Source organism: Nicotiana tabacum, chromosome 18 (genome assembly GCF_000715075.1).
Source record: "Nicotiana tabacum cultivar K326 chromosome 18, ASM71507v2, whole genome shotgun sequence".
Lineage (NCBI taxonomy): Eukaryota > Viridiplantae > Streptophyta > Magnoliopsida > Solanales > Solanaceae > Nicotiana > Nicotiana tabacum.
In genome coordinates this window covers 135,588,295-135,614,565 of record NC_134097.1, presented here as the reverse complement: position 1 = coordinate 135,614,565, position 26,271 = coordinate 135,588,295, and the positions used below count along the sequence as shown (strand labels likewise).

General features: G+C 34.9%; 1 long non-coding RNA gene and 2 pseudogenes across 1 annotated transcript; 2 read left to right on the top strand and 1 right to left on the bottom strand.

The window, feature by feature from the left end:
* The first annotated feature begins 2,994 nt into the window (after positions 1–2,994).
* LOC107802122 (protein NRT1/ PTR FAMILY 2.7-like) lies at positions 2,995–8,744 on the top strand (annotated as a pseudogene).
* Positions 8,745–12,855: 4,111 nt separating this feature from the next.
* Positions 12,856–16,899, bottom strand: LOC107802120 (uncharacterized). Its single transcript, XR_012702315.1, has 3 exons — positions 16,760–16,899; positions 15,996–16,055; positions 12,856–14,436 (listed from the first exon to the last, which is right to left on the bottom strand). It is a non-coding gene; the product is annotated as an uncharacterized LOC107802120 (long non-coding RNA).
* Positions 16,900–17,724: 825 nt separating this feature from the next.
* The window catches only part of LOC142172714 (protein NRT1/ PTR FAMILY 2.6-like), a 65,932-nt pseudogene continuing 57,385 nt past the window's right edge, over positions 17,725–26,271 (top strand).

Genomic DNA, 26,271 nt, shown 5'->3' with positions numbered 1-26,271 from the left:
AGTAACATAGTGACTAAGCTGTTGGTGTAAAACTACATCAACTCCCTTGTATCGAGAAACTTCAAATACTGAAAGAGAACATCCTTGCAACCCAAGGGGATTGGACGTAGGATTCACATTGAATCTGAACCAGTATAAAAATTCTGGTGTCTTTAATTCCTGCATTTTTACTTGTGCTCTATTTATATTATGTTCTTACCTTCAGTCGACTAATTAGTAAACTAATCAACTATTTAGGACATAAAAAGAAAAATCAACAATTCACTCTCCCTCTTGTATTTTCAATTTTTTAGACTAATATAGAATAAATAAAAGTTAAAAGTGACATCGTCGTCACCTCCAAGATAAAACCAAAAATTTGACTTTAGCAAACAAGCGAGAGACACCCTTTCTATCTTATTACTCAAGCGGGCTTGCTCAATAAATAGAATAACGGTAACTAGAAATAAAAAGTACTTCTGAAGGCGTCATCTTCCTTCTTACTAGCAGCGTAACTAGGTATTTGCACTCAATTAGTAGAGCTGGCATGTTACTCGGCTTCTCGGTTCACTTTGGTTGTAAGACTTTCTCCTTAGAAGTATGTCTCAGCAATACAAAACGAGGGTTTCACTCGTTATATAGTACTTGACCAAAGATATCATGATACGAGCTAACGACAGCCAAACAACACCAGTATAAAAATAAGTACCATCCTATTAAGGACAGATTTTCTTGTTCATATGTAAAGGGCTGGTCTCACAATTCAATATAGTACTGCATTGAGTCTCACCACCATCCTTATTTAAGGAAAATTATTCACGTTGTTGACTCGTAAAAATGAATCAAGCTCACCTCACACAAGAGGAGGCGTATTAAAAATGTAATTAAATAAAGAATGAATATATAATTCTAATATATAGTGTAAGTTTGTATATAAGTTGGTCAAACAGTTAAATGCAATTGAGGAAAATCATTTTGGTGATATAGTTGGTGAGATCTTCTCAACAAATAATGTTTCCAGTCTAACCTCATCATGCAAATCAAATATAGATTCTATTCAACTAACATAAAAATCATATTAATATGAAGATGTGATTAAGTAAATAAAAAATATACTCTGACATTTTAAATTTTTTGGGCAATGAATTAGCCACGCAATTTAGTACAACTGAGAAAAATTATTCAGTGATTAATGCTGATATCTTCTCAACATAAAACGTCATTACTACTTTCTCTTACTTCAACATGAAAGCATTGGCAATTTATTAATAAAAATATAAATAGAAATTCAACTAAACATAAATTGGATATAGGTGTTGCTCAAAAATGGAAGCCAGTAAAAAATGATGCTTGGGAAGTAAAGTTGATTGAAAATGAGCTTAATAAATAAATGAAAGAGCTATAAGAAAAGGGTTACTACTTACAAAAATAATACTAATAAGAAAAGGTTATTCAACGTCGACCATAGGATTTTCTTTATTTTTCTTAACGTAATTAATTTGATTCTCCTCATAATGCTACCAGCTTTGTTGCTCCTAGTAGCTTTTGATCTTAACCACACGTCCACACTTTTAAATCGAATCTTCTTTTCTCACTATTTCGTCCATATAATCGGAATAGGATCTTATATACCTATTCCAAAGAAAGTGGCAAATAAAATAATTTTATCATATATGTCCTTAAGTTATTTTCAGGATTAATTGATCACACTGCAAGAGGAAATGGAAGGGGAGCCTTAAAATTTATAGGTCACGGGTTCGAGCCGTAAAAGTCAGTGATAAAGCCAGGATTTTCACTAAGGGGTATCAAAATATAAGAATTTAAATACACCGTAAAATCAAGGGGAATCAATGTATAATAAATATATACATAAAATAAAATAAAAATTTCTAGCAATACAATGTAATTTTCCGGCAAAGGGGTGTCAATTGACACCCCTCGGTTGAATGTTACTCCGTCACTGGTGGAAGCAACCATTAATGCTTGCATTATGGTAGGTTGTCTATGTCGCACCCCGTGAGGTGTGACCCTTTCCCGTACCCTACATAAATACATAATACCTTGTGTATCGGGCTACCTTTTTTACTGCACGAGGAAATGGCGATTATGTGGAAAACTTGAATATAAAGATATTGGGATGTAATCTGCAACAATCCTCCAGTATTAAGGGAAGATTAAGCAATTTAAGGAGATTTGAATAGATTAAGGAAAGTCGGTGGCATCAAGGTAGATGGCTGTGTATAATTTGGTAAATATCAAATTACGGTAATGAAATCGAAAATTTTGATACTTGGTATTGATATTTGAGTATTTGTTATTGTGTTTAGTTTAAGTTTTTTTAGTATTAGGTATGGTATTCGGTATTAAAAATAAAATACCAAAATACTGATACCGTACTAAAATATATGCTAAGTTACATAATAAATATATTATTGATTATAATATAAATATTAAAATTGTAAATTTTACTTTCCGTAATTTTTATAGTTTTCTTTAACCTTTACCACATTTCCCCCCACTATACTTATTTTCCCCCCTTTTCTTTGATTGATTACTTATGTTTCAACCTTTTCCCTGTCTAGGTTTTCATATTTTTTTCCCACTATATTAGTAATATTTTTATTTTCGTATTTGTGAGTATCTTACTTAAGAATATTATAATCTATGACTTTATACACTAGTTAATATTTGAGAAGAACAAACCGAAGTTGGTAGACCGAATAAACCGAAACCTAAAGAAGAAAAACTGAATCATATCAAATTTAATTAGGTATGATATTGGTATTTAAGAAATCGAATACGGAAAATACCGAACTGAAATATCTAAATATCGTATTCTATTTGCCGACCGACGAACCCCCTAGATTACAATAAATAGGACATACAATTAATGGAAGTTAAGAAAAGTCTATTGAATACTGAAAGTAAGTTGAGTCAGCTAGAAGGTGAATAAGGTAACTACTGCTGGGAAAGATAACTTCAAAGCAAGTTTCTCCAACGGCTAGTATCCGACCTTTTTTATTTATATTTATAAAGGAAGAGTAATGAACTAATTAAAAGAAATAATACCTTCAATGGAAATTATGATTATTTTGCCCCCCAAAAAAAAAGAGATCAGGTTAGTTAAGATGTTCTCTTATCTACCTCTACTTTTATGTTAATAATAATTTATTTATTAAAGAGGGAAGATCGTGAAGAAAAACAAAGCTCTCAAGCTTTTTTTAGAATACTATAAAATGAAAACAGTAGCATTTATTAGAAATCATGAGTTTCCTATATACTGGAAAAGACTAGAGAGCTTACTAATGGAAAGTTCAGCTTCGCCGATAGATGGAGAGGCACAATTGACGAGCTCTGCCGCTGGAAAATGAGGAGGGTGGATCACTTTCCCTTTTACAATAGGTAATCTTTCTCAAATCTTCCAATACGATCTATATGTGTGACTTTATATATTGAAGCTCAACTGAACATCTTGGTGTTGAATTGTCTGATCGTCTCATCTAAAAGCTTAAGTTTGTTGCCAATCCCAATGGGCCTTCGTTTTGCCCCTATCCTAGCTCTATAATCCACCCGTCTTCCCCAGTCCCTGAAAGCCCTCCGGGGGCCTATCCCTCTTTCTCCATTCGAGTGGTGTTTATCTTGATTTTCTTACAATATTTAGTTTATCTCTTGAAAGAAATGACAACATATTTATCATAATTGAGTTTTTCTTTTCTTGGAAGAAAATTATAAATTTCTCATATTTGGCTAATCCCTTTTCTTGGAAGAAAATGTTTGAACTTCTATAAATTGAGGATCTATACTTCTTATTCAGCAGCCACAATGTAACCACATGGGGGGTTTGATAGTCTTGGGGGAGAATTTCATGACAAATATTAGCCTGCCACCAGTGGCGTACGCAGAATTTTTCATAAGCGGTGTCACTATTTCTAGCAATAAGCTCATAACAATCAAAAAAATTTAGTGGAGCCAAGAGAGTTCGAACCCAAGAGGCCAAGACCTCTCACATCAAACTTGAAGCTGTCAACCACTAGACTATTGAGCTGTTTCGATGCAAGTGGTGACACTTTTAATGATTTTATCTTGTATTTCTATTTTACTTATTATATATATATATATATGTAGTAAAAAATTTCGACGAAGCGGTGTCCTGTGACACCGCTTGGGTCCATGTAAATTTGCCCCTGCCTGCCACTTGTGTTTGCTTCTTTGTGAGGTTATTCTCTCAAATACTTTATACAGTGAGTTGCTATCTGTGCCTGTAGATGTATTGTTGAGTTTCTTTTTAAGATGAAAAAGTCTTAAAAAGAGGGTGAATGAGAAATGGAGGGAAAATGAAATTTTTGAGTGAAATTTTAAGTTTCCCTCTCTTGACAATGAGACATTGTCCCATATTGGAAGAGGAAAAGACTTTTGGTGGGTATATATACAATTGTTCTTCTTGTAGATCTTAAAGAGTTAAGAAGAAGGCAAACCTCGCGCCGTCGTTGTCGCTCGCTCGGCTCGACTTCGGCTATGGCTTCGGCTTCGGTCAAATGATTGATTGATTAATTTTTTGAACCAAATTTATTTGTTAATAGTGAATATTAACATAATATTATCCGTTCTTGTAATGGATGTTTTCCAATCTGTGGATAGAATCCAAGTGTTCCAGCAGCCTAGTGTTTCTCCCACCATGGCCAAGTGCTTGCTCCATAACAGCAAGTGCTCCAAGTGATTGTTCCAATAGCAGCCTAGTGCATGCTCCACCATGGGCAAATGAATGACATTTCATCAGCTGGTTGCACTATAAATATGTGTAGCAGCTTGTTAAAAAATTGAAAACGGACAGAAACAAAATTGAGAGCAATCTATCTGTTGTTGATCTCCTCTTCAGTTAAAAATCAACGTTGGCTATAAATTGCAGTCCTTCTTCTCAGAATTTCCATTCGACTTCTGAGTTCTCCTCCTTTGTTCAGCATTGTTTTAAAGTACAAACAAAGCAATTGTAAGTGTGATTTGCTACCGAACTTTGTGTTCGCTGAAACACTGGGGTTTGAAGTACCGCTACACCAATGTGTAATTCGTTCTATCCTGGGAGGAAAGAATCCATAATATTGGGTACTAGTAGGGGATTAAATTCCTTAAGGAAACACTGTGAATTCAGTGGGCTCGAATTAATTACTGTTTCGTTTATATTTACGTTTATACGCTAACTTTCTTTTCTCCAGAATTATTATTTACAAATACAGCAAGTAAGAAGATACAACCAACATGTATACCAATTGATCGAATCGCATTAAACGTTCGTGTTTCTATTAGTATATTTCTCTTTTGTTGTCTGATTTGTCGTCGTTGAAGGTTTGTTTTGCTAGCTTCCGCATGACACCTGATTATCTCAATCTTAACAAAATTATTATGTTATCAACAATTATAGCAACAACGGCGGGGTTGAACATAGCAGCAGCAGGGTGGATGAGCAACTTGACAGTGTATCTAATAAAGGAATTTGGAATGAATAGTATTGATGCAGCTGAAGTTTCAAATGTTATGAATGGCTCTGTCAATTTTGTTCCTGTGATTGCTGCTGTTCTTGCTGATTCCTTCTTCGGTACTTTCTTTCTTGTGTGGATTTCTTCTTTGGTCTCTCTACTGGTATGTATTAGTCCCAGTCACTTTACTTTGTTTTGCAAGGGAAAGTTACTCTATTTTATCCATTTAACTTGAAAATCACTTTATTTTGTTTATAATCGAAAAACATCATATTTTGTCCGTTGTAACTGAAAAGTCACTCTATGCTTTTGGGGGACGTTTTCTGTTGCATTTTAGATACATATGTCTGCGCCATTTTGATTTAACCAATTTAGTAAACAATATGTTTTGCACCCATATTTTTAAAGACCGGAGAACTTTGAACCCATAAAGATTAAAAATCCTGGATCCAACTATAGTAGATTGTGTAAAAAATTTCCGCAGTGTCAATACATAGAATCTAACCTTATCTTGAACGATACCATGATAATTCATTCGTTTAAAATGAAATTCAGTGGGATAATCTGACTAGTTTTACCTTTCTCAGGGAATAATTCTCTTAGCTTTAACAGCAACAGTTGATTCACTGAGGCCTCAGCAAATATGCAAAAATAATTCAGGCTTTTGTACGACAGCCACAAAAGCTCAGTTTGCCTTATTATATGGAGGTATTACCTTGGCATCCATTGGTTTAGGTGGAATGCGAACTAACATAGCAACCATTGGAACCAATATCGCGACTCAAAGAATCAGAACATGTTCTTCAATTGGTTCTTCTTTACTATGTACACTGGAACAATAATTGGATCCACTGTTATTGTCTATATTGAAGACAATGTAAGCTGGAAAATTGGGTTTAATGTGTGTGCAGCTGTCAATTTTCTTGGTTTAGTTATCTTCTTAACTGGAAATCGCTTCTACCATTATGCTAAACTTGAAGTTAGCCCCTTTACTTGTTTAGCTCGTGTGATTGTGGCCGCCATTTCGAAAAGGAAACTTCCAAATTCAGCTTCACCTGAGAATTGGTATTATGGACCAGCTAAAACTATATCCATTTCTCCTTCAAGAAGCTTTAGGTAATTAACTTTACTACTATCGTTTTGATATTCGCACACTATTCTTTATCTTTTTCTTGTTTATCGTTTTAGAATGAAAGGCGAAAAATGGGTAGGTCATGACCTAACGTGCCCAAAGTTTGCTTGGGTTAAAATGGTCAAAACATGGGTCATAACCAACTCGCCCAACATGACCTAATACCCTTCTCTCTCTCTCTTTTTTTTTTGCTTTAAAAAAAAACAAATACAAGAAAATACAAGTACTATCTCTTTCACTTGTGATATGCAGATTCTTGAACCGCGCAGCGCTAAAATGTGAAGGAGATGTTAAGCCATGGAAACTTTGTACAGTACGTAAGTGAAGTAGAAGATTTCAAAAGCCTAATGGGAACTCTTCCATTGTGGTCATCAAGCATATTTCTGTCTACTCCAATTGCCATTTTATTTAGCTTATCTGTACTTCAAGCCTTAGCCATGAATAGACACATAGGACCACATTTCCAAATCCCTGCTGGTTCCATTCCTGTCATTATTTTCCTCTCCACCTCAATTTCTCTAACACTTTTCGACAATTTCTCTTTCCCACATGGCAAAAATTAACTAGCCAGTCCCTTCAAACGAATCGGAGTTGGCCACGTGCTCACTTATTTTGGTATGGCAGTAGCAGCTTTGGTCGAGACTAAAAGACTAAATGTAGCACGTAGTTCCCACAACCTTAATCAAGGACGTTCCAATACTGTACCTATTTCCGTCTTATGGCTCGTGCCACAGCTTGTTATCATTGGAATTGGAGAGGCATTTCATTTTCCAGGACAAGTATCATTGTACTACCAAGAATTTCCGACATCCTTAAAGAGTGTTTCAACAGCCATGACATGGTTAGTCATTGCCATTTCGTTTTACGTCACAACTGCTTTAATTGATCTTGTTCGTAGGGCGACTAGTTGGCTGCCTAATGACATAAACCAGGGGAGAATGGACAATTTTTATTGGGTGTTTGTTGTGATTGGAGTGTTGAACTTTGGTTATTATTTACTATGTCTTTGGTTCTATAAGAAACAACGCGCGAAGAAGTATAAGGTGGTTGATAGTGGTGCACCCAATGCTTCGGATAATTGGTTTTAGTCAGCTGACAAGAGGGGTTGATCAGATGATCAGCACACATTACCTACAACGTTAAAGTCGTGGGGTTCAAGTCACCAAAGGAGCAATAACTCCAATAAAAGGGATCAAAGGAAAATCAAGGGGAGAAAAATGAAAAATAAAAAATAAAAAAAGATTTTAACCAGCTAGCCTGGCTCAATAATGAAGCGGTGGATCCAAAATTTAAATGATATGGATTCAGAAATATATGTATATAGACGTGCCGTTTTTTGTGCATGATCATATCGATCTCTTGTGTGTTCCATCATCATACGCGACCTTTATTTTGGTAACTTAAGACATAAAGTAGGTTAAATTGGATATAGTTAATTAATATTGCTGAAAATGGAAGACAGTAGAAATTAAAAAATAATGCTTGGCGAAGGAAATTTAAGTGAAAACGAAGTCGTCGAGCATGTACAATAATATATTTATCGATTTAACAAAAGAGCTTAATAAATAAAATGAAAGAGCGTAAGAAAAGTTTATTTAAGGTTGACCATAGGATTTTCTTTATTTTTCTTAACGTAATTTGATTCCCCTCATAATGCTTTTTGATTACCAGCATAAATTATTAGTAGCTTTTGATATATTAACCACACTTTTAGATCGAATTGAATCTTATATTTACCTATTCAAAAGGTTAGTGGCAAATAAATATGTTTATATATAAAATTCAAGAGTTAAGACTTATTCCCTCAAATAATAATGCACCACTATCTATGTTAATGATACTAATCTACAGTCATTAATTATAATTAGTAGTTGACTAACTAGAGAAAAGGTAGAGTTCCTGTTAATGGTGGTTATTTAGAATTTCTCATTGGTCTTTACCTGGCTCGTCTCACCTACCTTTTTCTCTATTAATTTAGCCCATTTAATTAGAGTTACACTTATATTTTATCCCACTTTGATGATTAATATAAATTAGATAATTATCCTATTGGCATGTGAATCAAGTTCAAATTGCATTCATTTAGAGCTCCCTCGTGTTGCATTGTTTAATATGAAAATAATCGATAATGTAAGTTTTATATAGCAATTTGGAGCGATGTTTGCCACCATTTCAATTTTCACATGTACTCTCTCTTGTATTTAACTAACCTTTTTTTTTTTTTTTTTTTTGAATTTCAATTTCTCAAAAGTCTAAACCTGGCAAAAGTTGTTGATTACAAATATGCTGACTCCAAGTATAGCATATTAAATTTTAACAAACAAATCATTCAACCACTACTGATCAATCCTCGTGAAAGAAGTAAAGATAAAAAAATTTGTTAAAATAAATAAATATGGAAGATAAATAAAGTAATTATTGTTGGGATACTGAATGTGAAAGATAAATTAGTAGAAAATTTCTCCAACGGTTAGTGTCTAATCAAAGTCTCTCTCACACCTTCTTATTTATTTTACTATGTAAGCAGTGGACGAGAAAGTGAATGAAAAGGAATAAATACCTACAGCAACAATTGTGAATATTTTGCGCAAAAGAATATGTTTAAAATCAGGTTAATTAAGATATTTCCTCTCTTATCTACCTGTACTCTATTTGTTTATTACTTGAGAGGGAAGATATATCGTTAAGAAAAACAGAGCTTTCAAATACTAGTTTGGCCGAATCTAGTAATTTTTATTCAAATAGTATATTTGTGTTAAGAAATTTATCAAATATGTACAAATATTAAATTTAGAACCCACTTAGTAGCTCTTAATCGTTGTTCTAAAATTCAAAATTCATAAAGTTGAAATTCTGGCTCCGCCTTTGAGTTTCAAGTTATAGGAAGTTATCGATATCCATATTAGTACAGAGTAGAGAGCTTACTTATGGAAAGTTCAGCTTCGATGATCGATGGAGAGGCACAATTGACGAGCTCTTCCGCTGGACATGGAAAACGAGGAGGCTGGATCACTTTCCCTTTTACAATAGGTAATCTTTCTCAAATCTTACAACATTATGTATATACGTTACTTTATATATTGAGTTCAACTGAACATATTGCTATTGAATTATTTGATCGTCTCATCTAAAAGCTTAAGTTTTTATGTTATCAACAATTGCAGCAACAACGGCGGGGTTGAACATAGCAGCAGCAGGGTGGATGAGCAACTTGACAGTTGACAGTGTACCTTATAAAGGAATTTGGAATGAATAGTATTGATGCTGCTCAAGTTTCAAATGTTATGAATGGCTCTGTCAATTTTGCTCCTGTCAGGGGTTTCCCACCTTCAAGAGTCGTGATGACGCCTACTAGTGAAAGCTAGGCAAGCCAACCATTTGAATTATTTACTTTTTTCCCATTTTTAATCCTTTAACAATTAAGAACCACATTATATAAACAACGGAAGTTTTTAAAAACGGAAGATTGAAACGTAATATATTAATAAAGATGTCAATACCAATTCATACATAAACTACTCAAGACTGGTGTCACAATTTCACAGACTATCTAAGAATACTACAAATAAAGGACCGAAAGATTTATTACAATATTGTCTCTGAAAAATATAAAAGAAACAGAAAAAAGGGATAGGAGGAGACGCCAAGGCCTGCGGACGCCAGGCCTATGTCTGTTTTATGGCTCGTGCCACAACTAGTTATCATTGGAATTGGAGAGGCGTTTCATTTTCCAGGACAAGTATCATTGTACTACCAAGAATTTCCGACGTCCTTAAAAGAGTGTTTCAACAGCCATGACATGGTTAGTCACTGCCATTTCGTTTTACGTCAGCACTGCTTTGATTGATCTTGTTCGTAGGGCGACTAGTTGGTTGCCTAATGACATAAACCAGGGGAGAGAGGATAATTTTTATTGGGTGTTTCCTGCGACTGGAGTGTTGAATTTTGGTTATTATTTACTATGTCTTTGGTTCTACAAGAAACAACGCGGCAAGAAGGTCGTTGATAGTGGTGCATCTAATGCTTCGGATAATTGATTTTAGCTAGCATGGCTCAATAATGCAGCATCGGATCCAAAATAAATTGTGTAATTCTACGTATATATACTTGTTTTTTGTACATATATAGTGTTATGACTCTGAGTCACTAGGTTTCCGCCGTAACAATGAACCCATCATTGGATCCGCCACGGCAAGTATGTACCTTGGTTCTGCGTTATTTGTTTTTCTGTTTTTTTTTTTTTTTTCTGGGAACTTCTTGAGATTGGGTAATTATATATGGTATATATTTCGTTGTATCACGCAATAAATAGGCTTTTCCTTACAAAGGGATTTCGACCAGGGATCAGATTTAGAATCTTTCTCTATAATAAAAGAAAAAAGGAAAAGAATCTTCTCTACTTAACAAGTCTCTTTACAGCACCATGTATGCATCTTGTACAGACAATTAAATTCTATCACCTTGACCTGAATTGGCAACCTCACATAAGTTCTAAATCCTCTTGACCATTAGCTATTCTTTTGGGCAGTAACAAGAATATTCAAAATATAATATATAGAGGCACAAAATAAATTGTCTTATATGTACAGTGTAATTTTCCAGCTTTCATCCCTAAATCCGACACTAATCCTCATGAGCTAGGTTTTTAGGTTCAGTTAGATTCAATGTCCATTTCTTAACATGGGAACTTCTCCTTTAACGGTCCTATAAGTATGACACGAATCTGAATTAATCAGGTTTCGGATGGTAAGAGGTTACTCTACTTGCAAGTATCTCTATGATCTCTTTGAAATTTGATAAGGAAATTTTACCTTGTATAATAAATGTATATATCCTATTTATTATAAACTAAAATCATTTTATACTATTTTCTATAGCTACCTTTTATATTTTTATAGCAAAATAAATATTTATGGTATATACTACCATTGAAGCATGAAATACGTTATTTATGGTTTTCCTCTCTCTTGGACAGTTGGATATACCTATTTTTAAGGTGATTGTCGTTACTGTATTCATGAATACATGGCGCGAATACATGTGAATACATGCACGTACCGTTGGACTGCCCTGGTTTTTAGGTGCTTTTTACTATTGTATTCATGAATACATAGTGCGAATACATGTGAATACATGCGTGTACAACTGAACTGGCCTAATTTTAAGCGTTTTTTACTGTTGTATTCATGATGTGGTTTCTGAAAATTCCTAATTTGATAATGCACTAAAAAAGTATTTAATCATTTGACAGCTAGTTTTGAGAATATTTCAAATTCTCAAAACTAAGTGCTTGTTGCGTTGATGCTTCCACTATCAAAGATCAATGCTTTGGGCCATTGATGCTGTAATGCAAAATGCAAAATAATTATAGGGTTAATTTGATGTGGCTACCACTATCAAATACTTCTGGAGACACTATTTACTGTTAAATTATGTTATTTGACTTCATGTAAAGAAACAAAACAGATATCATTGCATATTCGAGTATTGCCTGCTCATATATCCCCTACTTTTTGAATTTCTATTTTATCTTTTTTTAGACAAATATAATGAAAATCTTTCAGAAATTACTATGTTTTAGTGGTTATTAGCTAGTTGTAGCTACCATTTACTATATTACTTCCTATAGCTATGTTTTCAGGTTTTTTAGAGTGTATTCGATGTATTTAATCTACCGTATTCATGAATACAGTAGCATTTCTAGACGTGAAACAGGGGATTACAACTAGACATATTTTTGTATTCGACTGTATTCACGGCGTGAAACAGGGGATTACAACTAGACAGATTTTTGTATTCGACTGTATTCACGACGTGAAACAGGGGATTACAGCTAGACAGATTATTGTATTCGACTATATTCGACTGTATTCACGATATGTATTTGTGAATACAGTAACGTAAATAGTGCAATTCATGGTCTATTCATTGTTTTTAAAACGGAAAGTGAATCAATTAACATAATAGACTCCTAATATAACTCAACAAACTCAATTATAACACACAAAATTTATATTTTCAGTTATAAAAAAGATTCTCAACCGAAAAATACCCCAAAAACATAGCAATCTTCAGAGAAAATATGCTGAATATTTTTTCCAGCCGATAAATACAACAAAAACAGAGCAATTTGAATACATATATACATCTGAATACATAAATTATACTCCCTCCATTTCAATTTATGTGAACCTATTTCCTTTTTAGTCCGTGCCAAAAATGAATACATTCATGGAATACAATGAGATAATGAATACAATGAAATACATGGTATACAACGAGATACATTGAAATACAATGAAAAAAAAGACAATGAAATACATGGAAATACAACGAGATATATTGAAATATATTAACAGAAAATTCAAGTTGCTCAGCCCCAAACTCTGTCATCTTTGTTCAAGAATAACCCTAATGTCGTCTCGTCGAGAGGGCTGCGATTCTGACTCGAAACGCCACTGTTCCTGTTACCATAATACCCGCACGTGCGCTTCAAAAAACCTATTCTTTACAATTGAATTTGAATAGTGCTTGTAGATTGGGGACGGAAAACCCCAGATTGGGCAGAACCAGAGGCGGATCCAGGATTTAAGCATAACGGGGGCACCATTGTCTTTAGTATGCCAATCACCAGCGATAAAGTTCGGGTGTAACTCTTTGAAATGACTATGATAATTTATCATCAAAATAAAAACATCAATATTATCAAATACCATTAACTTGATACTAATATAACAAAAGTACATTGTCCACTCATAGTTGAACTCGACGCGCTTTCATATTTTGAAAATGGTAAACAATAGCATCATTGTTTATATTTACAAATACTTCCTTCTCAAAGTAACAAACTAAACAATCATTTAAAAATGCATCACTAATACTACTACGCAATTCATCTTTGATGTACTTCATGGATGAGAATGCTCTTTCCACCATTGCAGTTGCGACAGGTAAAATTAAAGTCAACTTCACAAGCAAATAAACAAGTGAATAAGTCTCCACAAGATTTGCCTCAACAAATGCTTTTGCCAAATCACCAATTCCTTTCAAATCAGAGAACCCAGGGTCACTATGTTGCATGTGCCATATGAAAGTGTCAAGTTGGTGACTAAGATCTCGAAACTTCAATTCACCAAACTCATCGGGATAATGCTTGACCAATGTTATTATTCTCTCCTTCTCAAAATTAGCAAATGAGTTAGCCGGATTCAAGCTAGCCATACCAGGAAGCAGGTTACTACTCACAACATCAAAACGACTAATAAGCTCCAGAAGTTGCAAATCAATCACGACATAAAAAAGCTCAACACGTAAGTGATGTGAATAAGTAACACTAGAAGTCCTACGCTTCGACTTTCCAGGAATATAAAATTCTTCCATCTTGGGCACCAAAATATCATGTTTTGCACAAAATAAATATACTTCATCCATCTATGGTTCCCATCCTTTATCTCTTATTCTTGCAACCTTTCCTTTGTGATATCAAGAAATAACATGGCATTGACAATATCTTGATCTTTCTTCTGTAAAGTTTTGCTCAACTCGTTTGACATTAGCAACACTTTCAACATTAAGTGAAGCAAGAAAACAAATTCAAATGCTTTAATTTTACTCGAAAAAGCTCCTGCTTGCAACCTATCATTAACATCACCTTCACATTCAATCACCCCAAGCACGTGAACAATAGAAGAAAATAAAATAACAAAGTTATCCAATGTTTTACAATGTGATCCCCAACGAGTGTCACCTGGCCTTTGAAGCCCTCGCTCTTGATTTAATCCTTTTCCACTTTGAATTTCACCACTCTCTAACAATTGCTCCAACAATTTTGTTTGATGATCCCGAAGTTGATCTCTACGCTTAAAAGAAAATCCAATTACATTCAACACGTTAGTAATAATAGCAAAGAAAGTCTCTACCTCCTTGTGTTTTTTAGCAACAACTACAAACGTCAACTGTAATTGATATGCAGAACAATGAACGGAATATGTTGATGGATTTTCTTGCAAAATTAAAGATTTAAGACCATTCATCTTTCCCTGCATATTACTAGCCCCATCATAGCTTTGTCCACGTATTTTGGATGGATTTATTGAGTGTTTCATTAGCAAAGAAAGTACTGCTTCTTTCAGTGATTTTGCAGATGTATCACTAACACGAACAAGACTAATAATGGCTCGTTCACTTGGCCTTTTTTGTCAACATACCACAAATCAAGGGCCATTTGTTCATGGTGTGAAATATACTGAGACTCATCAACTAAATCCCAAAATAATCTTCCCCAAGTCATCAATTATAACTTTCACGGTCTCTTGTGCACAAGCACTCACAATATCCTTTTGAATTTTTGGCGAAGTCATCATATCATTTTTTGGAGCATGTTTTGATATAATTCTATCTACATTTGGAAGCCTATTTCCAAGCCATTCCAAAAGCCCTAGAAAAAGGCCTTTATTTTTCGAAGATTCACTTTCATCGTGACCACGAAAAGACAATCCAAAGTCCAAGAGAAACCTTGCAACATCAATTGAGGCATTTAAACGAATTCGATATTCAGTTTTTTGTTGATCTTATTGCTTTTCAAAAGCATCTTGAATTGATTGAGATTGATTTAACAAGTCTGGCATATTGTTGAAACACTTTTGGTGGAGACTATTTACTTCACCAACATGTAGACCAAGTCTTTCGGTTCCTTTATTCCAAGCCTTAAAGCCGGTTTTTGTGAAAGAGTCACCTGTGCTTCCATGAACGTAATCATTTTTGAATAAATAGCAACATAAATAAAATGCGGCATCTTTCTTCACGCTATACTCTAACCATCTAGAATGCGAACCTTTAAACCAATCCTGACTAAATTGGCGTATTTTCTTCCTAAATAAAGTTTTAGAAAATTTGTGATCAACTGGTTGGCAAGGCCCTCTTTGGATGTAGTGTCTCCTCACTTCATCCCGTATTCTAGAGCTATATCTATCAATGGGTATTCTCTCTACAGGGTCAGTATTAAGTGATTTCACATCAATCTCCTCTAAAAGATGGGAGGAATTGTCTCTAAAACTAGAACTTGGTTGGGAAGAATTAAACCTCGTCAAAAATATGTCCATCTCAATTCACATCAACAGAACTTCCAACAAAGCAACAATGCCAAGCAAAATAACATTTTTAATATGATTAATCACACTCCTTATATTAATACTAAAATAGAATTAACATATAATAGAGGAATCATACCCCTTCCATCAAGAACAAAGCAAAAATTATTTCTAATAGGGGAATCACAGCCCTTCCATCAAGATTAAAGCAAAGAAAATATTTCTAATAGGGGAATCACACCTATTCTATCACAAACAAAAGCAAAAATAATATTTCTAATAGGGCAATCATACCCCTTTATTAAAGATAGAAGGATCACTTACCAATTTCTGAAAGGTGTCCTTGAAATCAAAATACAACTTGGTTTCAAATCGTCCACTTCACTGAAACAATATTTCAAATAGCATTAGCACAAATCTTCAAATACCTATAAAATTAATTTATTAAGATAAAAGAATTAGCACAATGTGCTCAAGAAAGCAATGACATGTGAATAAGTTGCGTCCTTTTTCTACATTTCAGTAATTACATTTGGGTGAATTAGGACTCCTAATAATACCTAGATATCCAAGTATCCAACAGTGGTGGTTAGTGCAACCAGTTCACATTTAGGTGCATATAAACTTTTGCAGTGTTTGAAGTGAATTGACTTTTAAAAAACTCTAGACCATTTACTTTTTTGGTGAATAAGGATTTCAAATCCATAGCTAGATATCTAAGACTCATGTTTAGTACATCTCAAATTCTCGCTTAGGTGTTTCTGGATGAATCAAAATTAATGTGTGACTATTTTAACTGTAATCCACAAATTTCATATCCGTATATCATGGATTTTTGCAGGAATATTAAACTTAGGATTTTGAATTTTTCAAAATTCAACCTTAACTTGCTCGCACGTTGCGACATGACTGTAGCCTTTCACTTTGGCCAATAAGATGAAGGCATTGATTCATTACTTTTAGGGTTTGAATTACAGTTGATAGATGACTGGACGTTGTCGTAGGTTCATTATTCGTTTCAACTGCTAATCTAGGTCAAAATCACAAAAATTAAAAAAGCAATATTTGTAAAAAGAAGAAAAACTTACTCAAATAATCAAAGATTTGAAGAAAAGTCTCCCTCACCTAATAAGGGATTCGAATTCAAAGGGATGCAAAGAAATGAAGAAGTGAAGGACGGAACGGAAAGGAAAGTTGAAGTTGAAGGGAGGCACCCAGACAAAGAGGGTTTGTTTTCGAGTTTAGACTTTCAGATGGATACAAAGTAAATAAGTAATTAAATAATCATTCAATTTTAAAAAGTAAAATAAAATACCATGGACTGTAAGACCCCAGATTCGAACCTACGTCGTCAAGCAAAAGAAGGCAGCTACTCCCACAAACCAACTCTTATGTCCAGTCTTTGTGACTGAGGGGGCCACATAAAATATTTAGAGGGATCCTCCTTGTAGTAACATATATATATATATATATAGAGAGAGAGTTAGAGAGAGAGAGAGAGAGAAAGAGAATATATATACAATATTTTTACCGAGACCAATGGGTTCCAGTGAACCCCCACCCCCCAGCGTAGGTACGCCCCTGGGCAGAACTCTAGAACGACGAAGAGAAGAGGACACAACATAGCACATTGAGTTAGTTCACCTTAATAGGCTGTAATAAATCATAAATTACAAATTAATCATCGTACCTGTGCCATTTTCAACATCCACATGAGTCTGTTTAGGGTTGTAAGGGTATTTTGGTGGCCTTTTCTGGTTCTTGGCCATATCAGATATTGAAGCTTTTTGATTTTTGTCCATAGTTGTTGACTTCACTTCTCTCTCCATTCCATTCTTGCTGAAAAATTTCACATTGAGAGTCAAAGCTGCCCGTTTCTATCTGTATTTGGGAGAATTATGGTTGTATTCATGGAGAAAGACTGGAGTTGAGAGAGAGAGTGGAGAAATATCTGAAAGAATGAGAGAGAAAAATAATACAAGGCGTATTTTATAGCTTAAGAGTAGGAGATGACCATAAATAAATATTTGGCTATAAAAATCAAAAGATAGCTATGAAATATAATTTTGTAAAAAGGTACTTATTTAAAATAAATAAGGTATGAACCTTTGCTACAGGAAGTAACTATTCCTTAAAATTATTTGAGTGCTTCTTTTAGACAGATCAGCACTACCGCACCACCGGTAAGCCCAATCCCAAACAAAAGCCCAAAGGAAAGCCCACTCAAGCACAAGCCAGTTGCAAGTTTTAAATGGGTAAAGTTCAAAAAGTCATTTTTCAGACTTGTAACTGAAAAATAGTCACAAATTTAAAAAGCATTTTCAAATTCATGACATTGAGCTTAAAAAAAGTGCAACTCCAGATGTCATATATGCAATTTGCCACTGCTTGAAACTATATGAAGCAAACATCAATTTGAGATAGAGAGTAAAGGGTTTTGAACCCCACAGGCCCAAACTCAAACCAACGTATAAGTCAAATTGTGACAATAGACCGACACTGCTTACACTAAATCTTGTGTACGCAATTGTGCGTTTTGGTTTCCTCCTAAAGTTGCAGGGCATATAGCTTCTGCTATTAACATCAGTCATTGATGGATTAAGACCTCCAGCATGTATTGATGGATCTAATTTCTGCAAAAATCCATCCACAACCACAACTCAATATGCAATCTTATATGTAGCTCTAACCTCGACATTTCTAGGGGTTGCGGATTACACGTTTTACTATTGGACCTATGGGAACTTATCAATTCAATAGGCCAAAACATCAAGGGATTTTCTTCAGTTGGTGCATATTCACTTTTGCACTTCTGTTGTTATTGTTGGTATTATTTTATATTTTATAATGCAAAGTCAAAGATTTCTTTGTAGTCCTTTTTCTTTCTTTACTTCTTTGTCTTTTGTGAATGACAAAGTATCTCTCATTTGTTATGGAAAGTCTTTTTCTTCACGTTATAATGAATTACTCTTTGTTGGGCTTGTAAAGAGCTAGTAAAAGGGAGTGGTCTCGCGCACATGAGAAGTTGGTCCTGAAGGCAAAACGGGTCGATTTGCCCCCATCCTCCCTCTGCGCGCGAGATATACGTGGGGCCTAATCCAAATCTGGTTTTGCTAAAATTATTTCTTCAAATTTTTAGCTTACCAGAAAAATGTCCAAATGCATGCTTACTAGAATATGTCCAAATCCTTTCTCTTTGAATAAAATTTGTAACGTCCAATTTATTATTTTGTAACCGTCATGATTTAATTATTGTAACAACCATGATTTAATTCTTGTAACAACTGTAATTAATTGGGTAATGACTCCATTTTTAATTTCTGCAATAGCTAAAGATTAATTTCTTTATCTGTAACTGTTCAATAGCTTTGCCTACAAAAGGCGGTCTTCTTTGTGAATAATCTGACATAGAAAAAACACCTACATCCTCTTTTCTACTTCATCCGAATTCTGGGCAATAGTTTTGTGCAAATTCCAAACATCCAGCTACAAATGCACGTGTTTAGAGGTACTGTGGAACCTTGGGAAGCGACCGATATTAACGATTTGCATCTAGTTCGACCGAAATCGCGTTCTAGGCAGTGGCTTGCCACAACACAATATTTATCGATAAGTTGTTCTTGTTTCCGTTTTTTCTTGTCAATATTATCTACTCAGTTTTCTTTCAAGTTGTCACACCCCGAACCTAGGCCTGGACATAACACGACACTCGGTGTCTGACTACATGTGACCGAGCGAACCGACTGGCTAGCTGAATCAACATGTGATATCATAACATACTAAATGCGGAAGATAAACTAACACATACTGATATACTGAAAGTCTGGATGATATAAATCAAAGTGCGAAAATGCTAATACAATTCTGAAACATATTTGCAACCAACATGGCTTAACATGAAAAGTCTGAGACTCTCTCTAACTGTTACTCTAGTCTATGAAGCCTCTATTGAAGTACTGAAAATACTGACTATCTGTAAATACTGAAAGGCTTTAAAGTAATGATAATGACCCAAAAGAACTGGGATCACCAAATAGCTGGTACAAGAATCCTAGAGCGCGCCGTCGACCTGTATATCATTACCTGCATTGTGAGATGCAGGCTCTGGGCAAAAAGGGACGTCAGTACATTTGAATTGTACTGGTATGTAAGGAAACTGAAAGAAAGAATTATAAATGCTGAAACTGAAACTAAGCTGATAACTGAGAATTGATAATTGATAACTGAAATGATAACTATTGAAACTGAAACTGAAATGATAATTGATAACTGATAACTAATAACTGAAATGATAACTAATAAATGATAACTGGCAACTGAACTGATAACTAATAACTAAATTGATAACTCTTAACTGATATGATAACTGATAACTGAACGGTAACTAATAATTGAACTGAAAGGAAGTAAAGATATGAATACTCCCACTTCTGAATGATGAACAACCTGTTTATCTAAATATTAAACTGCGGCCTCAGGCCCAATATATATATGTGCATAAACTGCGGTCTCGGGCCCAAGTATACTTATTCATAACTGCGACCTCAGGTCCAAAATGCATAAAGCATAAACTGCGGCCTCAGGCCCAAAAATGCATAAAGCATAAACTGCGGCCTCAGGCCCAAATACAAGTGTTCAACATTCAGGGATTTAAAATCAGGAACTGAGACTCATACTGCAATATATGATAGTGAAATACTGAATCACATTAAGTTACATAATACTGGAATACTGGATCACACTGAGTTACATAATACTGGAATACTAATAGGACTAGACTGAGACATGTATTCTTGAACTGATTATGAACACTGAAACTTCAACTGTTTATGGCATACTGAGTAATCTATACTAAGACTCGGGGGCATCAAACCCAAGTCTATATTGAATACGCACTGAGCTCACAACGTTCAGAATGAAAGTCATGAACGATTTATGAGGCTAGAGAATAGAAGCTCTACAACTATTCAAGGAACTAGGCTTAACTATATTTTTGAGGCAATTGATACGTCGTAAAAGAGACGTAGTATAGGGAGAATCATTAATATTCCCAAACATAGAGATAGCCTCACATACCTTAACTTCCTGCTCTTGAGCATAATACAACATTCGCCAACCCCTTCAACTTCAATCTATATCAATACAAGTCAAAGGGATTCCGTATTAGCAATAATACTCATGTTTTGGTCACTTAGGCATTTTCTCAAACACTTGGTGGCATAAAGCTTCATAGTCCTTATTAATGGTGTCTCTATACCCAATAACCCATTTTCTTGCTCCTAGATAAATTCTAAACTCTCAAATAGTTATAATCAACATTATTCTTTATCACCCATAAGGTAAACAACACCCTTAACCAATAATCAACAATCAACAAGCCAAACCTATAATTGTTCATGCTTTTCTATCAAACTCATCAACTCATATCTCATGAACTTGAGTCAATATTCATTAATCCAATGCTAGAATCAATTAGAGGGTGAAGACATTACCTTTTTGACGTTCAATCTTCTTGAATTCAAGTTCTAGAGTTTCTTCTCTCAACAATGATGCCCCAAATGAATATCTAATGATATGAAGGGTTTACCCATGTTAATAAGATATTGGGATATTGAAATTAACTTAGAATCACCATTAGAACTTGCCTTAGGTGGTGGAAGGACCCTTAGGGAGTTAGGTTTTTGAGAGTTCTCCTTTCTAGAGCATGTTTTTATGTTTTGGGGCTATGAGGGACGAAATATAACTTTAAAACACCCCCCCACTAGCACGCCCGCGCATTTGGAGACCTTCCCGCGCTACTGACCGCGCTAAATAGCAGTAACACTGCCTCAAAATTAGCGCGACCGCACTACCGGCGCGCATATCCCATACTGTTCTGTAAAATGTGCATAACCTTTTGCACAGAGATCCGTTCGGGCTATATAATATATCGTTGGAAAGATATTGAAAATTCCTACAACTTTTATGCTTTAAGTTCTCCCAAATTCTTTACTCATTTTCACTAAAACCTGCTGGAATACGAACCTTCTGCAAACTTAGTAGATTTTGTCAAATCTTATGCACTTCACTTTCCATCTTGATTTTGAAATAATTATTTTCACCCATAATCATCCCGATTGGACTTTACATTCCCAAAATATAACCTTACTACTCCTTTAACTCATTCATACCTGAGCCGAATTTACGGGGTGTTACATTATCTCCCCCTTGGGATCATTTGTCCTCGAATGATTGTCCTGATTGTAACTTCTGCTAACTCCAGACCTTAAATAGGTCTGGTGAAAACATGAACTTTCATTAACACTTGTATACTAAACTAAATGAATACCTGATTGGGCCTGAGGCCGCTAATGAAACTTTCAGAAGCACCCAATCATCAACTTGAAACTCTAGGTCTCTATGCCGCTGGCTCGAATAGGACTTTTGGCGGCTCTGAGTTTTCTTCAAACGCTCTTGAATCAACTTAACTTTCTCCATTGCGTGATAGACTAAATTTGGTCCCAACAATTCCTCTTTACCAACTTTGAACCAACCAATTGGCGATCTACACCTTCGCCCATACAGAGTCTCTCACAGTGCTATCTTGATACTAGAATGGTAGGTGTTATTATTAGCAAGGTCAATGAGAGGTATGTGATTATCCCAATTACTTTAACATCAAGAACATATCCTTAATTGTTTGAATAATGCGCTCTGCCTGGCCATCTTTCCGAGGATGAAAAACTTGTGCCTAATCCTTTCTGAAAGGACTTCTAAAAGTTCATTTTAAACTGAGCACCACAATCCGAAATGACGAACAACGGAGTCCCATACATCAGATGATTTCCTGAATGTACAACTCAGTATAATCTTCTACTGAATCTATAGTTTTTATTGGCAAGAAGCGTGCTAACTTGGTAAGTTAATTTACGATCATCCAATCAAATTATACTTTTAAAATGAGTAAGATAATCTCGTTATAAATTTCCATATTTACCATCTCCACTCAAAAGTATATGTATCCTGGGATGAAAACACTAGACTTTCTACTGCTCGACTTTCACTTGCTAACAATTCGGACAATTGGCCACAAAGTCTGCGACGTTCTTTTTCATGTCGTTCAACCAATAAATCTCCTTGGTTATGATGCATATTTGGGGAACCTGGATGGAAAGAATACCTGGGATTATGGGCTTCTAACATGATTTTCCCTCTTTAAGTCCATCTATGTCTGGAACACACAATCTGTCTTGGTACCTCAAAGTACCATCATCTCCCCTTTATTCAAAAGCCATCGTTTTATACTTGTGAATCTACTCTTTCAACTGCAACACGTAGGGATCATCAAACCGTTTCTTCTTCACTTCGGCTACTAAGGAAGAACAAATTCTGTTCTGGACGATAATTCCACCATCTTCAGAATCCGAAAGCCAAACTCTTTGCTTGGCTAAGCGGTGAACTTATTTTACCATAGTTCTCTTGTCTGTCTCAATCATGAGCTACACTTCCCATACTTGATTATCATTCTAAGCACTTCCTGAAAACACTTATAGCATTGTTGCGATCTAAGTCTTTGACTTGTACTCCACAATTAGAGTCTCGTGCAATGGCACTACCCTCATAACACATAAATAGGCATGATTTTATAGCTTTTCTTTGATCACTTTTTCATCAATAACTAAGCTCGGTGATCATTTCTTACACATGTTATACATAATCCCTGTGGTAATTATACAATTTTCCCTCATTACCGAATTAATTTTCTTTTTCATATCTCATGCTGACTATTTGGGTTTCAAATCACTAACTGGACTTATAAAAAAAATTCACATCACCCCTTAGACCAAAGGTCTTATACTTGCGGATCCTTCCTTTTTTTTCAGGATTCTAACAACTTTCTTTATCTTCTGCAATTCTTTGCACTTTACGTTAATGACGACTCATCTCCCAACTTACCTATGAGAAATCTTTCTTACTAGGAAAAACTAAATTATTTACATAAACGGAAAGCTTATGTCTTCATAACTATCCTACATAATCGTAATTATTTAACTCTGCTCACACTGTCAATCCTGGAGAAATCACATTTCGATAATTCCTAAAGGATATTCTTCTATAGGTTGCTGTCTCACTGCTAGCTGATTTTTTTTCCACTGCCACTGTACTTCGAGTTTAACTTAAACTCTTTGGGCTCTGACACATGCATTCGGTATTTTCAAACTGCCATCCACTCACTAGAGATAATCTGGCTAAGTGGATCAAATCTCACCTTTACTAGCTCAGCTGAAATTGCTAATTCATTGTATCTACTCAAAACTTACTTAATATCCTTTTACTAACCACCTGCTAGCATCATATTTTCTTCTCCTGCTTTGAATAACTAAAATGAAGCATAAGGTTACTCTTAACTTCCCTCATCATCTGACCATATTCTTTTGCCACACACTATCATTTTTCTTGAACTATGTACATGGATCACACTTAGGGAAATTATATGTCTTAAACAAAATTAAAATATCTAACCCCAAACTTTCTATATAATACAAAATCATATCATACTATAAACATCCACAGTAATTACTTAGTCACATAACCTAAGTAGGAACTGCCATATCTTTTATCTTATGTCAATAGCTGTTTCTTATAGTAGCTTACTAGCGTGGTACTTCTAGTTCTGATTTGAATAATTCTAAACAACTTAAAATCATTCCCTAAAATTCAATATTGACTGCTTTTGGTTCTCATTTCATACATCATATCTTCTTGTCATTTGCATGAGTTGTACGAAATCACATCTTTGGTAATAACAAACGTTTCTGACCCCTAGGTATTTTCCACTTAGTCTCCCCATTTTTTTTCCAAAACTATAATGACCAATTCTAGTCCATTTGCGGTCAAATTCTTAACCTGCTACACTGTAGGGTCTGACATACAGATACATTACCACACACATCTGATAAATCACTTCATGCACCATCCGGTGAGTCTTGGGTCTTAATCCCTAAAACATGCGAAAATTTTGCTATAATCATTGTTACTTACATTTTCTTTAAGAATCTATATGCATCACTGTATACTCACAAGTCACCAGAAATTTTGATACACTGAAAATGGATATTTGGTAACCATATAACTGAATACTGGCGTACTGAATAACCATAAAATTGCTAACTGAAAGACTGTATAACTGGAAATTGAGGTAAACTGATAACCATAAGACATGATAACTGCTTTTGTACTTTTTGATAAGGTTATGCTCTAATATGCACTACTATCCATTTCATCCTGCTTTTAACATCCTCTCAAGTCTCATATTTACTAACCTGTACTCCATAATTATACTCCAATGGGCAATTATCCTCTTTAGGACCTTAGGTTTCTCCTACGCATCGCTTGGGCATCCAATAGGAAGAGAATGTTAATTATTGCTCTAAGCTTCATGGCACGATCTAGAGTAGAAAGAGATGAGACAATCCTAGATGTCTTGGTAGTTAACCATTTATATGAGTGGACGGCACACACATATAAAGGAAACTTCACTGGACACGGCTTCATAGACTCCCTAGGACTCTTGAACCTAGTGCTCTGATACCAAGCTTTGTCACACCCCGAACCTGGGCTTGGACGTAACACGACACTCGGTGCCTGACTACATGTGACCGAGTGAATCAACTAGCTGGCTGAATCAACATGTGATATCATAACATACTAAATGCGGAAGATAAACTAACACATGCTGATATACTAAAAGTCTGGATGATATAAATCAAAGTGCGAAAATGCTAATACAATTCTGAAACATATTTGTAGCCAACATGGCTTAACATGAAAAGTCTGAGACTTTGTCTAATTGTTACTCTAGTCTATGAAGGCTCTATTGAAATACTAAAAACACTGACTATCTGTAAATACTGAAAGGTTGTAAAGTAATGATAATGCCCCGAAAGAACTGGGGATCACCAAATAGATGGTACGAAAATCCTAGCGCTCTGCGTCGTCGACCTGTAAATCATTACCTACATTGTGAGATGCAGGCCCCGGGCAAAAAGGGACGTCAGTACATTTGAATTGTACTGGTATGTAACGCAACTGAAAGAAAGAATTATAAATGCTGAAATTGAAACTAAGCTGATAACTGAGAATTGATAATTGATAACTGAAATGATAACTATTGAAATTGAAACTGAAATGATAATTGATAACTGATAACTAATAACTGAAATGATAACTAATAAATGATAACTAGACTGATAACTGGTAACTGAACTGATAACTGATAACTAAACTGATAACTGGTAGCTGATAACTGAACGATAACTAATAATTGAACTGAAAGGAAGTAAAGATATGAATACTCCCTCTTCTGAATGATGAACAACCTGTTTATCTGAATATTAAACTGCGGCCTCAGGACCAATATATATGTTCACAAACTATGGCCTCGGTCCTAAGTATACGTATAAATAACTGCGACCTCAGGTCCAAAATGCATAAAGCATAAACTGCGGCCTCAGGCCCAAAAATGCATAAAGCATAAAATGCGGCCTCAGGCCCAAATACAAGTGTTCAACATTCAAGGATTTAAAATCAGGAACTGAGAATCATACTGCAATATATGATA